We start from the raw sequence: 6,905 nt of genomic DNA on the forward strand, positions 1-6,905 counted from the left end.
GTGGATTGGGCCAAATGTTATCAAACTTATAACTTGAAGGAAAATGACACCATTATCTTGAAGATGGACTCCTTGCAGAACCGCCGGATAGATCTGACAATTGAAAGATTTTAAAGCCTGTGGGTGATTGGGATCCTAAAATTTACATTCACCATATTTTGAACTTATGAAGTGTATTATTAATATTATAGTGTTTTCAATGTCTATGTTATTATGAAGTGACTAAGTTTGTATGTATAAGCTTCATAAAAAATTTGCTGGTCTTTCTGAGTATAGAGAATTTCATGGATTGAATGGTCTAGCGCCTGCTGTTGCTGATCTTTTCATTATGACATGATGCAAAATTTTGTTACCTATTTACAGTTTACATATTCAACATATATTGAAAAAATGGATTCAGCAATAATTGGGTAAAATATAGTGAATACACCATTTGTTATATTTAAAAAAACTTAGTGTTTTCGTAAACAGTAACAATGAGAACAGAGTTATTATTATAAAATATATAGTTAAACTTACTCTACAGTAAATAAACTAATCATAAGTAAACTATTCAAGTTGAGTTACAAGAGCCTGAAAAATATGGTAAGTAAACGAACTTATTAACCTACTCGATGACAACTTATTAACTAATAATTTGGGCATGCATATAATGTTAATACAACTCCTTGTGTTTTAAAATAACAAAATTATATTTTTATGTAGATTCAAGCAAATATCTATAAATTGATGCTATTTTGATATACCTTAATAATATATGATGTCCTAATTTTTTTTTTGTTAAAAATTGTTATTTATAATTTTGTGTCATCAATGTCAAAATTGTGTATTCAGAAAATTGCGTATTTCACTCTCAAATTGACATGAGAGAAGGTAATAAAATCCAAATATTTTTTAAATTACTTTATCTAATAAAAAAATAAACAATCGAATAGAAAATCATGACTGATTTTGTGGTGTACACATAGCCTTGTCATCATTTTAAGTATATGCGTTATTAGCAGCACTAACAAAAGAAGATAAACGCATGGACCAAAAGAGGAAATTATTAATGTTATGATACAATTGAGAAGTGTCTTAAAATTATTGCTAACACAAACATATAGAACTGGTAACATTTTAGAAAACTCACAACACATAGAAATGATTGGTTCGGTGTCACAATATCAATGCTAAAATGATCAAAGATTAGTGCACATTTCCATTTAATTCCTAACAACAGTTCTTTATAACATCATGGGTAATACTCATGTTAAACTAAGGTAACAATGAATATTTATAATCCAAAAAGTAAAAAATAATTTAACAAAAGAAGAGCTGCCAGCCGGAACATTTATTGCAATAAGAGTTAATATTTTCAGACCCTTTGAAAATCTCTGAGTGAACTCTATCTCCACCTAAGTCCTCACCAGAGGCTTCTGCTGCTACTCGTATAATATCTTCAATAAGTGCGAAGTTCCCCAATATATCAACATGAGCACCACTTTGGGTTCCCTTTCCTCCGAGAAGATTAGCCGGAACAGCGTGTTCATACTCCCTTATGAATGTTCGGATGCCTGAAGGATTAATTAAAGCGGGTTTTTCCCCGCCAACCTTTTGCACACATGAAATCAGCGCTTAAAACAGGAACGGTTTCATCCCCATTTGCACTATAAACTCCATCTTTTAAAGAAGGGTCCTCATCTCCACCATTTGCTGATGTGTCAATCTGAAACAGAATGTAACATTCCGATTGGAAAGTTGACTTATAAACATAGGCTCTTTACATTGGGATCCCGACCACATTCATAGAGTAAATCTCCATATCTGGAGTATGTGGTAATCTGTAGCAGCAGGACAAAAATATAACACAAACCACAAAGAGAAGTAGTATGAATAAACAACGAATTTTACAAGACAGCAGGATATGACATTATAGAAGATAGCAAAAGCAAGAATCTATCAATGCCCCAACCAAGGTAATAAAATGATCAATTACGTAGTAGCTAAGTTCCAACAATAGTCAGATTCAAGAATATCATCACTCAAGAGACAGATACAGAAATATTTTCATCCGTTAATACCATTCATATAGAAGTGAATCACATTAGTTTTGCAAAGAAATAACATAACGCTCGATTTAACTTTTTAAGTGAACACAAATTCAAATAAATAACTACTGGTGACAAAAAAGATAAAGAATAACATGAGTATAGAAGACAAATAGCAGATATCCACCCAAATTTTTTTTATTATTTAATTGCATAAAATTATATCATTTAAGATTGAGGAAAATAAGTTTCAAGATAAAAAAAACATGCCATTCATAATAAAAAGATTAAAAACTGATATAGTATCAACAGTCAAAATAAAATAAATATCTAGAAAAGATAAAAACTTAAAAAAATAGGGGCCTTTCTAACCAATAGGCATGCGAAAAAATACAGATAAGAAACATGGCTGAATTCAGATATAGCACAAGAATAAACTCACAAACTACATACATTTAGATGTCAACACTATTAATATTTCAATAATTCAATATTTATTTGATAGTATAATACCAGAAATTTCAGATTGAAACAACTAAAGTAACATTATAGGCTCTGTTAATTCAGAATTTAAATTCGATGCAAAGTTATTTCTAATTTCTTTACACAAAATGCTATTATTATAAACAAAGTAGCTAAATTTTCCTTAAAAAAAAACATCACCTTCATGGACTAAGTTTTAAATTCCAAAATATTCTTCATCTTTTTGTTTAATGACTAAGGCAAATCAAAGATAAGAAAGGAAGGAGTTTCAGAAGGCGTACAAAAGAAGAATTATACCAGTAGCATCTATCCCAAGATCCTTCCGAAGAACAAAGCAAAGTTTGAACCACCCAAGTGAAATGTTCCTATCTCTCTGAATTCTAACTGTATCTCTTAAACAATGGCACACAAAGCATCCATAACCCAGATAGATTCCCAATTTCAAAAGCCCCATATCAACGCACTGAAACACATATCAATAAATTAATTCAATGAGATAAGAATTAAAATAAATAAATGAAGAAAATAGGTAAGGAAGGGTTACTTTGCGATTTTTCCAAGGCGGGTGTAGGCTTCGAGCACATTGATAAATCAAGAGCTCATGTGCTTATACCGGTAACTTTTAAAAGAAAATAAATAAATAAAAAAAGTAAAGCAAAGTATGATGTATAAATTTTAAAAAATCAATAGAAGAACACTCATAATTCATAATATCAGATTTCTACGAAAAAAGAAATTACACAAATATAATAAAGAAAAAAAAACCTTTAACCATATATAAAAGAGATAGTTTTCTAATAATAATGTTTATTTAACTCATTTTGTGCACTGTAATAAACTTCCTTATTCCCAAATTGATTCCGGAACTTATAGTTATATACTTTAAATACTAAAACTAATTTTAGACTTTATACTTCTATTATTGCTGTAGCTTTTTCTAACAACAAATTGAAAAAAATAAAGGAAGACCCAATAGAGAAAGGGTCCCAATGAATGAATACATCATTAGAAAACTTAAATCAATCTAATGCCTACTAACTTGTCGAAGCTATTGGATCACCTCACAATTGCCATCATGAAAGCGAAAAGACAGCGCCATGACCATAAATCCAGCTTTTCAATTTGACCCATATTCCAATCAGCAATCACTCCCACAAATCATCCCTCTCCCTAAACCATACCCTAAATCAAGTGTGTATGAGTATTAATAGCTCAATAGTTCAGTGTACATTATAGAAAATTGAGTATTAAAATCAACGAAAAATTACAAAACTCATATTTAAAACACGCGAACCCTAGTGGGAAATTAGGAACACAATTGCAAACCCTAATAAAATCACTGCATAATGAAAACGAAGAACCTAACAGAAAATCGAAAAAAATCTCTCTTCATGAAGACAGAGTTCAGAAAAAGAATCAAAATTATTCAAAGCTACTATGAATTACATATTAGAAAACCAAATTCAATCTGATGCCTACAATTTCTAAGATATTCGGAGAGCAATTGAAGTGTTTTCATATGGATTGTATATAGCTCTTATTATGTGTCTCACTTTCATTGTATTTTTTTTCCACATGCTTCTGTTTTAGTTGCTGCTAGAACAAAAAAATTAGCCACGTTTTAACTAACAAAGCTAAAAGAAGTATGCATTTATGTACAACAAAGGTATATTTCTTTAATCTCCAAAGAAAAATTAATCAATTAGGAGCAGAGTCTATAACACTTATAAGTTAAAAATTTTATTAAAAGTTGTTCCAGGGTTCATGATCATCCAAAGATCTTATTTATAATGGTAAGAGAATATTATTCATCAAATTCTTCTCATCTTCGGAAGATAAATAAATTTTAACTGAATATATTCTCTGAGAAAGAAACACAATGATTCTTACCTTAACACGCTAAACACGTTCTTCCTGTTGTTGCACTCTCTTCAGTTTATCCTCTTGTTTCTCCTTTCCATATAACAGAAAATCGAAAAACAATCTCTCTTCATACAGATGGAGTTTAAAAAATTAATTAAAATTGTTCAAAACTGCTATGAATTACATATTAGAAATCCAAATTCAATCTAATGCCTACAATTTCTAGGATACATGAGAAATCCTAAATCAAGATAAACCCAACTAACCTCTGAGATCTAATCGAAGATCTTCACTGCCTACATCATTAGATCTGAGAATCAGAAGTAAGAGAGAAATCGAACTTGTAAAACTAAATATCTTTTGGTTACTCCGCCAAATTTCTCCCAAAAATCGGTTCTCATCTATCTAAACCCTAACCTAATAGCACGGTAGAGCATTAGCAGAAACAGGTGTCAAATAATAACATTTATTCTCATTTCATATACCAACAGATCAGAGTATACATAATAGTAATTAACATTTATTTGAAACAATATCAACAAATTCCTAAAAAACACGATGGCTAAATATCTGATATCTAACCTATTCTACTGAGCGAACATTTGGAATTAAAGAACCTCTGCTGTGTTCGGCCCACTTTTTCAGCGCTTCATCCGAGGTCTCCCATTTCAGTCGGGAACTGGCCATAATGGTTTCCTCCATGGCCTCCACAATGCCTCCGGAAACTGGTAGTATGCAAAAAATGATCGACAAACAGAGAACTGGGTTTGAGAGTGAGAGTGACACTGTGAGAGAGAAATTGAAAAAATGAGAGAGAAAGAGAGTGTCACACAAAGAAGAGAGAAGGATCGAGGTTATAGCACCGAGAGAAATGATCCAGGCCAGAAGGAGAGAATAGCCAATCCAGGAAAGAACGACGGAAATTAGGGGATTAGAGTTTTCAAGAGAGATAGATAGGAGAGGGATATCGTCAAACAAAAGATAGAGAATGGAGAAAGAAAATGAAGGCGAGAACGAAACGCTTTTGAGTTACTCCGTTTTCAATTTTTTATTACAAATTAATGTGAGAGTGACGCGTGGCTTCAGAAGCCATGATCATTATACAAGTAATTGATATGTTATATACTTTTATAAAAATATGTTTTAAATGAACATTAAATAAAATACTTCTTACAAAATACAAAATATTCTTAACTACGTACTAAGATAAGATCATTAATTAATAATTTAATTTTTTTTACATAAAATTAGTTTTATTTTAAATTAGAGAAAACTCCACTCATCTAAGAGATGCTAAAATAACACTTTTCTCCCCTTTATTTGTAATATATACACTCTCCTCCTTTATAATTTTTAAAAAACCTCTTATTTAATCAATTTTTAATTTTTTTTGTGTTAACTAATTGTTAACTTTATCCATTTTTTAAAAAAAATTAGTTTTACAAAAATACTCTTTAGCAAAAATTTTATTTTTTATTAAATTTTATTTACTAAAATAACCTTTACCAAATTATTTTTTTACTGATTAAATTATATTTTTACCAAAATATTCTTTTAAAATTTTGGGTAAAAAACGTGATTAAGCCATGGGAGAAGAAATTTTACGGAAATCAGCCAAACTGAATTCGTAGACGCCATTCAACCAGAAGCAAATTTTTATATAATTCGAATCTATACGATTCGAATTATAATTCCATGCAGTTCGAGGTGATTAAATTCGAATTATAGGCATGCAGGATCTACAAGTAGTTCGAAACAACTTGTTTCGAATTAGGAAAGAAGAATTCGAATTAAGTAAATTCGAATTACTAAGAAAGGACAAGCTATACATAATTCGAAACATAATGCTTCGAATTACTAAGGAATGGTAATTCGAATTGAATAGATTCGAATTATACATATATAGTGCGAATGTAGTTGATTCGAATTACTGTGAACCGGAGCTCTATATATATGCTGTGAACTCACGTTGCTCTCATCAAAGAGGTGAGATGGCTAGTGAGGATAGTTTTCTAGTGCTTGTACATCACAGAGGATCGATTAAGAAAAAAACTCGGTCTGGCATAAAGTTCACTGATAAGGATCCTCTATGTATTATTGTGAGGCCAACGACCAACTACGATGCTCTCGTTAGCTCTGTGCTGGAGAAGCTTGGTCTGGAAGGAGTGAAAAGAGTTAAGAAGTTTTACTATCGCATCCCAACCACGGTGCTCCATATACGGTGAAGTATGATTGTTTCACGATCGGGAGTGATGAGGACTTGCAGGTTATGTATCTTTGTCGTAGGCAGTTTTCCGAGGTGAGGACACCAGAGCTGTTGGCAAAGTTGGTTGATGTGGTATCCAGCTCGGGTGGTTCGAACCGGAATGCCAACACTATAGCCACGGTGGCCGGCTCGAGCTCGAGACCTGCGGTTGCTTCATCCTCCGTTCCTGTGTATGAGCCAGCGATACAGCCTGTCGCCTCCCCATCGTTCGCTGTTGATCTCACCGGCAATGTTGGAGACGAGGTTCGGTGTGGGGAACATCA

General features: G+C 31.9%; 1 pseudogene; it reads right to left on the reverse strand.

Moving 5' to 3' along the window:
• Positions 1 to 1,302: 1,302 nt before the first annotated feature.
• On the reverse strand, positions 1,303 to 3,612 carry LOC112748049 (phospholipid:diacylglycerol acyltransferase 1-like; annotated as a pseudogene).
• Positions 3,613 to 6,905: the final 3,293 nt, after the last annotated feature.

This window comes from Arachis hypogaea, chromosome 15, assembly GCF_003086295.3.
Source record: "Arachis hypogaea cultivar Tifrunner chromosome 15, arahy.Tifrunner.gnm2.J5K5, whole genome shotgun sequence".
Lineage (NCBI taxonomy): Eukaryota > Viridiplantae > Streptophyta > Magnoliopsida > Fabales > Fabaceae > Arachis > Arachis hypogaea.